This window comes from Gallus gallus, chromosome 2 (genome assembly GCF_016699485.2).
Source record: "Gallus gallus isolate bGalGal1 chromosome 2, bGalGal1.mat.broiler.GRCg7b, whole genome shotgun sequence".
Classification (NCBI taxonomy): domain Eukaryota; kingdom Metazoa; phylum Chordata; class Aves; order Galliformes; family Phasianidae; genus Gallus; species Gallus gallus.
In genome coordinates, this window is record NC_052533.1 from 112,768,330 (window position 1) to 112,779,797 (window position 11,468).

The following is an 11,468-nucleotide window of genomic DNA, read 5'->3' on the forward strand; positions in this document are numbered from 1 at the left end:
CTGCAAACAGAACTGGCTGTCATACATCCTGGCAGCGAGGATGGAGCGAGGAACATGTCTACGTGTAATAACTTTCTGTAACTTCAGCAAATGAAGAAGGGCTGACTAACACCAGGAGTCTCTCTTACAGCTCATTTGCTGTGGGTTAGTCCTGAGACACCCTCAGCAGATGAGAATGCACATTGAATGTTTTGATTTATGGAAGAACATTTTTCCTAATATTTTTCTAAGATTTTTTTTTTTCTCAACGATGTAATGTGACTCTGAGGATGACCATTTTAAAGGGGACACTCTGTGTGTGTTTTTTAAGACCTTTTTTGAAGGGGGACAGAGAGTTGCATATTTTTTAACTCCAAAACCCAGATGTTCTTAAACAGAGAAAAATAGAATAACATACATTAATAGCTTGGAAAACAATGGCAATATTTAATTAACCTTTAGAAATGGCTAATCTGTGAATCTGCACGTGTCAGCTCATCTTTAGAACAGAGTGACTGTGTGTGCCTTTGCCAAAATCAACATGCTTGTTCGGTGGATTTCTTCCACTGGGGATTCACATGAAGAACAAAAAAGGGGGAAAAAAAAAAGAGAAAGAAAAACATAATAAATTTTTTTCAGTTGCTTGACTTGAAGCATTCATGTGATCCAGATGACCTCGTCAGAGTTGATGTAGCCTGGTGTGCCACAGATCCAGGATCTCCATGTTGAAGGCTTGGCTCTTAGCCCTTAGTCATTGGACCAGGCAGTCTGCAGGTCTTGTGGGACCATTAAAAGCTTTGCTTAAGCGCTGAGGCCGTTACCTCTTCATCACTGATTTTGTCTGTCTCTTCCCCTTTAGATTGGCTGCCATCAGAGCTTATCTTCAGCAGACCCTCTACCTGCCATGTCCTCTCCTTTTTCAAACCTTTTGGTAGAAATACAGAACGTGGGAGGGAAAAAAGGTCATTGAACGTCTTGCTCCTTCCAGAGCCCCCTGTTTCCTATTTGAAGAGTCCCTCACTAAAATGGGATGAGATTTATTCCTGCTCCAGCTGGCTGCAAGGCTGCAAGGTGCAGGTGGATTGCAGAGTTTGTCAGCATGCGGAGAGGTATCTGAAGCATAAGGCTCGTGGTGCATAAGGGAGGAGTGGCAAGTACACCAGAAGGTGAAGAGATGGCTGGAAGCAACACTAATGCCCCTCCATCTGGAAAGATGAGTGCTGTTTAGTACGTCTGGAAAGCATTATTTCTGCAAATAGCTCAACCTCTTTCAGCTCAGAGGCAGGGATCCCAGCCTGCTGCCAAGCTTAGATCTCCCTGATGGCAGTGTGGTAGGGGAGATGGTGAACAAGTGTACTAATGGCATAAAGCAGGAAAAACAGCATCTAATACATCAGCTTAAGGTACATCAGGCATCTGCCCTTCTCCCAGAAGGCTGCCTGTGACTTCAAATTGCATTAAGACACACTTGTGTTTTATATCACAGGATCAACCCATATGATAAAAGTTTAATTGGGTGGGTGTGAAGGGGAATTTAGAAATCTCTCAACTGATTGTGATTTAGCTTTGCAAGGGCGGTATGGGAAAGGATCAGCTCTAATCCAATAGTGCCCCTGAATTTCTGTTGAACGGCAGCTTTGAAAAGATCCAGCTTTACGTGAAGCTCATCTGAAAGCACTGGGAGGTGTGAGTTCATGTGGGTTCAGAACGATGGCCTGACCCAACTTTGTTAAAGCCTTGAGTCAAATTCAGAGACCAGAGAGGATCAGCCAGCAAGCCTCATCAGGCCTCTGCTGTAACAAAAATAAAGTCAGTATACAGCGCTTTCTTCTAAATGTTTTTGCATGGATAGTGCAAGTTCTAATGAAACACTCTCCTGTGCTTTAAACGTATTAAGTGAGCAGTCCAAAAAATCTATCAAAGCTGCACTCCTTACGTGAATTTCAAGCAGGACATTTTCCAAACTCCTCATCAGCGTACAGCCTGTTTTCTAATGATATGTATTCATGATCAATGTGGGTTGCTGTGCGTGGTAATGAACAAGTTGTAATGCAGCTGATGTGTAAGGGCCCTGTGTGTATTCTCATGGGTCACTGTTGACCAGCCATCCAATATGTGCCAAGTTGGGATGAGGCACACAGTGCACAAAGCTCACCAACAATTTGCGGAAAACATCGCTTCTGTTTACTTACAGCAGATTTACACTCACAGTTTGCTATTTTTTTTTCCCCTTCCATGAAATTCAATACACATTCTCATTTGAAAACATAGTTTCTAAACGTGTTTTAAAACCATAGCTCTCCTGGATTGGACTCCAGACCCTGGAAAAAGGTTTTTAGGAAAGAAGTCTATTCTAAGGCTTGACAATAAAGGCACAAACTCCACTTTGTAAACAGTTCCAGGACATCTTTACCTCTGTTGTCATGGCTTTGTACACCTCTTTACAGACTTGGGGATATTTGTCTCAAAATTTTCGTTCAGGTGTTTCTTTCCGTATTTATCCTCCATGCAAAAGGTGAGCCTTAAACGTTTATTGAAGTTGAAGGATTCCTCAGAACTCACCCATTTTAGTGTATGGAAAAGTTTGAAGGTCAGGGCTGACTTTTAAAAAATTTTTAGAGGCCTCAAACAATGAATTTAAACATTGGTTGTGATGATTAAAAACAACTATATACGAACTGGTGTATTCACTGATAGTACGCCACAGCTCTTAATGGACAAACATCAAAATGCAAGGGAAGTATATAACAATACCGCCACCAAAAAAAATCTCAGCAGGCCCATTTTTATTGCTTTAAAAAAGGCATTTACTTATTTACTGGCGTTCTTTAGGTCTTTCCCACAGTTTTTACCAACACTGTTTCAAAACTAGTTATCTTTTTTTTTTTTTTTTTTTTTTTTTTCTCCTTAGGAAAAGAGTCAAGATCTCCATCGTGATTTTGTTTCATTTTGATTTCTGTACAAAGTAAGAAGTCTGTGAGCATCCTGGTAAAATATGATAGAAAATTTCAAATAATAAAGAAAAATGACTGACATATTTAGTGAAGAATTGTTTTTGGGTAAAAGGAGTTCTTTTCAAGTGAAAAGGCATGCCGTGCAAAAAATTCAATTAGTTCTAGTTTCAAGATCCCTATGGGCCTTATCCTGAATAGTTATTGAGACAAAGCTCCCATTGAAGTCACTGGGCATACTTCCTGATTAAAGCCTTCAGGACTAGGTCAACTGGGAGTTTTGCCTGAGTAAGCACTTCAGGATTCGAGTGTAAACACAGCCATTGGGGAATAAATGGGTTAATACAGCAGCCGAATACATTCACTGCATTCGTAAGCTGTGCTTTATAGAAGGGATGTGGATCCCTCTTCCCCGTGAGGATGGCAGACATTTTATTGTCCTTAAACCACTGCCCTTTCATTCGTGCCACCAAAGCTGTGGTGTGTCTGCTCATCGCCTCTCCCCACACCCCTATATCTCTCCTCTATGAGAATGAGCCCCCCCACATCAGCAGAAAGGCCAAACCACTTTTTAAATCCAGTACCAAGGGAGGAATCCCCCTGCCCCCTCCCAGTCAACCCCATTCCCCATCCAGGCTGAGTTAGTCATGTCTGACTTCTCCTATTCACATTATGGCTACCCTTGTTGCTTTTTGGGTTTTGTTTTGCTTCCTTACTGTTGTTGTTTTTCAGCCAAAGCTGTCATTTATCATGAGAACAAGAGCAGCCATGTGTTGATTTTTCTGGATTCCTTTTGGACAGTGTCCCAGTGCTAATGAAGGCCCTTCCAAAGTGCTAAAGAGCTGATGCCAAAATCAGTTACAGTGAAAACAATAGGGGAGTGGTGCACAGACAGCACATCTAGTGTGTGTGTGCGTGCATGCGTGTGTGAGCGGAGGGAGCACTTACAATTGTGATTTCGGTCCCCCTCCCCGAAGGATAATAAATTCTACTGAACGAAGGGGCTCAGATTCACATTTGCTCAGAGGCTGAGGCACATTAGAAATAAAAGCCAGCGGAAAAATAGATGGTAGATGTTCACACATTATGTCCTGTCTGCTCTGGATAATAACACAAAAATCAATGTTGTACGTAAGCTGTGACAATGATGATGGAGCTTCTCCAAGACTCACAAGACCTTGAAATTCAGGGCTTTCTCTCTGCTTAAGGCTCATTTAGCTGAAAACTTTTTAAAGTGCTCTTGAGTGTGCTTTTTGTTTTTTACTGTTTTTCTCTTTCTTTCCTTCCTTCCTTCTTTCTTCCTTCCTTCCTTCCTTCCTTCCTTCCTTCCTTCCTTCCTTCCTTCCTTCCTTCCTTCCTTCCTTCCTTCCTTCCTTCCTTCCTTCCTTCCTTCCTTCCTTCTTTCTTTCTTTCTTTTTCTTTCTTTCTTTCTTTTTCTTTCTTTCTTTCTTTCTTTCTTTCTTTCTTTCTTTCTTTCTTTCTTTCTTTCTTTCTTTCTTTCTTTCTTTCTTTCTTTCTTTCTTTCTTTCTTTCTTTCTTTCTTTCTTTCTTTCTTTCTTTCTTTCTTTCTTCCTTTCTTCCTTTCTTCCTTTCTTCCTTTCTTCCTTTCTTTCCTTTCTTTCTTTCTTTTCCTCCTTTCCTCCTTTCCTCCTTTCCTCCTTTCCTTCCTTCCTTCCTTCCTTCCTTCCTTCCTTCCTTCCTTCCTTCCTTCCTTCCTTCCTTCCTTCCTTCCTTCCTTCCTTCCTTCCTTCCTTCCTTCCTTCCTTCCTTCCTTTTCCTTTTCCTTTTCCTTTTCCTTTTCCTTTCTTTCTTTTTTCTTCTTAATAGACTTTTAGAAATTAAACTATTCTGCTTCTCAGGCTTTACAATCTGCTCCCCATACAATGCACTCCAAGCCTGACAGTGCCAGGCAGCAGCCATTGCACACACTGCTCAGGTGCAGGACGGGGATGCAAGCACAGTTCTGGGAGCACGAAGCTGAGTGAAACCCAGCCAGAAACCTGCAGAAGGTGGGCAGATCTCCTCCTCCCACCCAAATCCCCGGGAGACCATAAACACCCACAGCGCATCCAGGCGAGCGCTGGGACGCTGAGAATTTTCACCTCGGAGGAAGCGCGCAGTCGCTGCGCTTTCCTGTTATTATTCATCCCGAAGGATTGATGCATTTTATGAATCAAAACACGGCGGTTCCGCAGCCCAGCTCTGGCCTTGTGCTCCACCTACCGGTTGCAGACCCCAGGCTGCCTCCCACTGGGCTCCTGCCGGGCCGGGCCGGGCCGTGCCGGGCGGGGATGGCCGCGGCAAAGCGTGGTCGACGGTGCCGGGCGCACCGCTTGCGCAGCCCTTCCTCTGTGCCCGTCGGTTGTCGGCAAGGCCTATAGGGGCAGATGCAAGTGATATGAGAAGGTCCTTCTGTGGTAATAGTCACTAAAATAGAAATATACAGGGTTTCAATAGAATAATCTCTGTCATCTGGACATACATGGCAAGTGACTTAAGCTACAAATCATTTACATGCACGATATAAATACTTCAGTAAATAAAAAAAAAAAGAATAACCTCTGACTAATTTATCATGTTTAAATTTAGATCTCCATTTGAAATGCATTGTACCTATGTACTTCGTTTCCATGTTTCTTGTCTGCACAGATGTTACCTTCTCCAAGACCCAGCAGACTCCATGGATTCTCAGACCAGGGTGGCCCATTTTGCTCCTCTGCTCTGACCTTCTGCACAGCACAGGGCATACAATTTCACACTGTGATTTCTTCATCTACGCAGGCAATTTGCAGCTGAGCTAAATCATAGCTTACAGAAAGAGTAAAAAAGCACATAGCCCTGTGTAGTGCTCCAAAATGCCTATCCAGATTTGAAATTTTCTTCAAAACCTGGCATCCAATTAGAAGTCCTCCCCCTCAGTATCAGCAGAGTTCCTTATTTCCCCTCGAATGTGCTGTTTTATGTAACATCTATGTATATGTTCTGATTTATCAGCTCTCTCCTCTTAGTTCACCCGCTTATTCAGGCATTTCAGCAGAGCAACAGATGGTTCTTGCAGGCCATTTGCTTTGATTGGAATTGTAGTGTCCTTCTTTGGGACACTTTCTTATAGCTAAAAATGAGCCTAAGTTTCCTTACCCAGTAAGAACTTCACATGAGGGCTCCATTTTCCTTGCTACAAAAGAAAACATATGTTTGCCAACAGTCGGAGGGTGAAATCTGCAAACTTTAAAAACCACATAGATTAGCATATAGCATACACCTACAGTCATAGAGAATGGAGCTTTTGAACATCCAGTACAGTGAATTCCTTTTTTTGTTGCTGTTGATGTTGTCTCTGTACCTATGGATCTGGAACTTGGAATGACAGAGCATAATTCATCTAAAGGTATCCTCTCTACTGATTATTTATTGATATCATTGGCACACTTAAGCATTTGTGGAGTCCAGCTTCAGTTGTTTACTGTAGAGATGCATCTTTAGGAGCACAGGTATTACATGAGCCAGAAGTTTTGTATCTTGGCACAAAAAAGGATTGGAATAAAAAATGCTCTCTAGAAGACTTTGCTTTAATTATCCCTTGAATTTTACAAACCGTTCCATGTTGTCGGTGAATACAAAATATTTCTGAGGGTTTAAATAAAGCTTATAATCATGTATGAAATTATTTGGACCAGCTCTTGTAGATGGGATAGAGCTCTACTTGTCTGTAGAGCTCTACTTGTCTGTAGAACATTGTTACTGTTCTGTAGACCTAAAGACATGCAATATATTTTGCTTATCATCTTATTCCTCAGTGACCTCAGTGCACAAAGGTGTTTTATAGCTTGTGTCCAAATTCATATTCTGGACACTCATAAACCTTTGGGAAATGTCAGTCAGGCACACTGTTCCTTCATGATACTTGTGCATTTTTTCCCAGGTGGGCCAACTAAAGTGAATTCTGCAGTATGGACATCTCCCTCGGGCACCCTAAGGTCAGATGATGTTCATGACTTGGATGCACATCAATGCTTTAAGTTTGATGTATGGGTGACATTCAGCACTTCAGGGCACTTTCTATGGGTATAGAAGATGTAAGTTTGAACCCTATGTGGATGTACAGGACCCTGAATCCCATCTTCTGGTTGAAGGCTGTGGCAAATAAAGCTCTCCTGTACATGGCTCCAGTTCCTGTTCCTACAGAGAGAACATTTTGTGTGGATCTCAGTGCTTCTTGTATCAGGGGCACAGGCTTACTGCATTCTGGTCCCTTGGGGATTTGGAGAAAAGTACAGCGAACATCTAGACTTCATCTGGGTAGAGATGCAGTGGCCTCGCATGCTGAGGTAGTGCTGGACATCTGTAGGGGCCCAGGTTTTGACAGGAGGGTACCTCTGAAGTCAGGGACCCGGCTTTAATGATTGTCTGGTGTACACCAGAGTCAAAGCAAGGGCAGAAAAGGATGGGCATTCCCACTTGAGACGCTGCTCTGAGCAGACTGTCAAATGAGGACAATTATACCCAACCATGCTATCTGCTGCTCTCTACAGAAAAATGATCGATAGGCACATGGCTTCAGTGGGAGGAAGCAGGTCCAGGTGAGCTGCCACAGTTGAAGGCATGGGACGAGGAAATAGGGTAGGAAGGACACTGTCCTAAGTCAGTTACCAGAAGTGATGGATGATTTCAGACCCAAAGAACTATGCTAAGTCTGTCCATTCTCAGCTGAGGCTGAGCAGAGAATTTACTCACTTTTTGAAGTGTCTCTGGTCTTTCCTTACGACTAGCTTTATAGCCTACAGCCTTGAACTGATCCAGCCTCTTGTCTGCAGTTTGTCTTTGTGCCACAGCTTGGTCATGTTTGTCTTGTATGAGATACACTGCTGCACAGAGCAAAGGGATAATTCAGGCCAGTGGTCTGAACATTTAGACCAGCACTTAAGGGTCATCATATATGGTGCTGGGCAATGAGATGACAAGAAATTTTTCTCTCCACTGACAAGAGAATGAGGTTTCTGCTTTCTCCTATAGGTTAATACCACTTCTTTTATTCCTCAGCAGATTATGTGCAGAACTCAACACATCCATTTCCATTGGTAAAGTAAAATATACTGGGAGGTTTCAGAAGAAAAAGCCATAGTGGCAAGAGGGGAGGTTACAGAAAACTACGTTGATTTAGCCAGATAAGAAAAGCAGATGTATTAGTTGAGGTAGCCTGTTTTATGGAGGTAAACCCTGTAATTCTGAACTACAGTCACAAGGTGAACTCATAAAGTGAATCTTCACAATTTTATGTCCTATGAGGAATTCATAACCCAAATTAGATTACAGGCTCCTGTATCTAATGCAGAAAAGTCAGATGCCTGACAATAGGAAATGTAGAAAGCAGCATACAGAGCAGAAAGCTGTAGGGGTGAATTTATGTTAAGTGCCAGTAGATCCTGCCTATACTTAACCTGGGAGTTTTCTGATTTCCCCATGTGCTCAGAAGTGGTTGTTTCCTGGAGTTGATCACCTCTCTATATAATGAAATGTAAGCTCCAGCCTGGTCCAGATTTAGAGCAGACAGGACTGTGAACTTCATTTAGGAATCCTTGGGGAATTCTGAACAGCTAGGCGTGCCTAAGACTGACTGACTATCTTTGGTGATGCCTACTGACTTTGCAGTGATGCAAGAGGTTACTCTGTCTGGGGAGCAGCTCTGCTAAGAAAGACCTGGGGACTATGGCATACAGCAAGCTGAACAAGAGCCTGCCATATGCTTCAGCAACAAAGAAAGCCAATGGTGTCCTGGGCTTTATTAAGAGCAGTATGGCTAGTATGTGGAAGGGAATGATTATAACCCTTGCTCACCACTCCTTGGGTGGCAACTAGAATACCATGTCCAGTTTCAGGAACACCCATAGAAGATATAAAAATGGAATGAGTTGAAGGCCATGAAGATTGTTGGGGTTTGGAGCTCTTACCTCGTGGGGTGAGACTGGGGCATGTGGTGTTGCATCAAGGGAACCTGTTTACTGCATCCCAGCTCTTTACATAAGGATCAAAACTGTCCTAGCAACCTATCAGGATGTTATTAAGAAGACAAAGGCAGTCTCTTTACAGATGTAAGCACCAAGAAGGTGACAAGTGGTGGGCGTATGTTAAAGTAAGAGAGGTTCAGATGATTGTAAGGAAAACCTTTTTCCCTGCGAGGACAGTCCAGCAGAGGAACGGGCCATCCAGTGGCTACATGGTCTATACAATTTCCATCTTTGGAGATCTTCAAAAACAGAGTGGACAAAGCCTTGACCAACGTATTCTAAATAGTAGTTGAGATAAGTTTGAACTAGAGACTTCCTGAGCTCCCTTCCAGTTGGAATTATCCTCTGACTCTGTGAATACACAACTAGATTTTTCATTTCTAGAAAAATAACACCTGTTTGGATGCAAGGAGAAAACCTTGTTATTTCTATGCCTGAGACAGACTCTTCTCTGTCTTGTGAAGGCCTGTTGGTTAGAGTTTTTCCTTGGGACATGAGTTTGCATCTTCTCAGACTGTCAAGGGCATAAGCTCAAGTCTGTTACTCCTCAGTGCTCTAAGTACTCATCACAGGGAAGAAGCTCTGTTGCTTTGCTGTAATATAGTTACATCTAATAAAGTTGTAACTTTGTAATATAGACCCATCCTTATGCATCCTTATAGAAGATCCTAAATTGCTGCTGACTGTGCTCATGTACGCAGTGGTCACCTCTTGCCACCCCAAATTGATAACCGTACGTCATCTCCAGGATTAGCTCTTGCTCTTTTCTTTCAGGAACTGAACTGCAGCTCACTTACACCTCTTATACCGTGGAGTGAAACAGTAAATCCAGCCTAAGAAGGACTGTACAGCAGCTAGCCAGGATGAGATCCTGGCTCCTCTCTGAAAGTAAGTGAAATGCGAAGAGAATTGTCTTCAACAGAATTGGCTGCAATGGCAAGGAATGACAACTTAGGGTTCTGTCAGGGGAAATGGAAGATGAGAATTTAGTTCTTCAAAACAAGCTGCAAAATGTTTATACTTTCCAGCATGAGAATTAGAATACTCAAAGTGAAGCCTATAGGTAGAAGGGAACCATACCATTTCCTCCCATGAGCATGCTCTGGGACTTGCAGACTTTCTTGGTGAACTAGGACAAGGGGCCACTACTGTGACTGTGCAGGCCTCTTGAAAGAAATGGGTGTACCTTAGATGAATTATCTGCAAGCAATGTATGGTGAAAATTTGTAAATGTGAAAGCTATATAGGCAGTGAATCACTGTGCTGAGTTCATAGAATTATAAAACAGTATAGGTTAGAAGGGATATTAAAAATCATCTAGTTCCAATCCACCTACCATTGCCATGTACTTTGGTCAGGCTGCCCGGGGCCCATCCAACCTGGCCTTTAACACCTCCAGGGATGGGGCATCCACAGCTTCTTTGGGCAGCGTGTGCCATTGTCTTACCACCCTCTGAATAAAGAATTTCTTTCTAACACATAACATAAATTCCCCCCTCTTTTAGTTTAAAACCATCTCCCCGCTTGTCCTGTCTCTATCACACCATGTAAAAAATTGGTCTCTCTCCTCTTTATAAGCTCCATTCAAGTACTGGAAGGCCTCAATGAAGTCTCCCCAGAGACCCCTTCTCCAAACTAAACAAGCCCAGCTCCCTTAACCATTCTTCATAGGAAAGGTACTCCAGCCCTTTGATCATCTTTGTGGTCCTCCTCTGAATGCTCTCCAACAGCTCCACATCTTTCTTGCGCCGAGGGCCCCAGGCCTGGCTGCAGTACTCCAGGTAGAGTCTCATGAGGGCAGAGCACCCTCCTTCTCCCTGCTGGCCACCTCTCTTTTGATGCAGCCCAGGATACAGTTGGTCTTCCAGACTGCAAGAGCACACTGCTGGCTCATGTTCAGCTTTTCATCCACCAGAACTCCCAACTCCTTCTCTGCAGAGCTGCTCTCCCTAAGCTCTTCACTCAGTCTGTATAAACACCTGGGATTACCCTGATCCAAGTGCAACACCTTGCACTTAGCCTTGTTGAACCTCATTAGATTCTTGTGAGCCCACTTTTTGAGTGTGTCTGGATCCATCTGGATGGTATCTCTTCCTTCTTTTATATCAGCTGCACCACACAGCTTAGTGTCATCATCAAACTTGCTGAGGACACACTCAGTTCTACTATGTTGTTTGTAAAGATGTTGAAGAGCACTGGTCCCAAAATAGACCCTTGGGGGACACCACTCTTCACTGGCCTCCACCTGAACATAGAACCATTAACCACAACCCTCTGGTTGTGACCTTCCAACCAACTTCTTATAGTCCAGTCTTCAAATCCATATTTCTCAAATTTAGAGATAAGGATGTGGTGTGGTACCACGTCACAGCCCCAGGTAGACAGTTCAGGTAGATGGCATCAGTTGCCTTTCCTTTGCCCTCTGAAGCCATCACTTAGACTACATTGGTGCCAGGCACAATTTACACACAGCTGTGCTGGCTGTTTTGGATCACCTCCTCATCTTGCATATGCCTTAATGTATCTTCCAGGA

General features: G+C 43.2%; 1 long non-coding RNA gene across 1 annotated transcript; it reads right to left on the reverse strand.

The window, feature by feature from the left end:
• Positions 1-402: 402 nt before the first annotated feature.
• LOC107052736 lies at positions 403-5,477 on the reverse strand. Its single transcript, XR_001465425.3, has 2 exons — positions 5,154-5,477; positions 403-904 (listed from the first exon to the last, which is right to left on the reverse strand). It is a non-coding gene; the product is annotated as an uncharacterized LOC107052736 (long non-coding RNA).
• Positions 5,478-11,468: the final 5,991 nt, after the last annotated feature.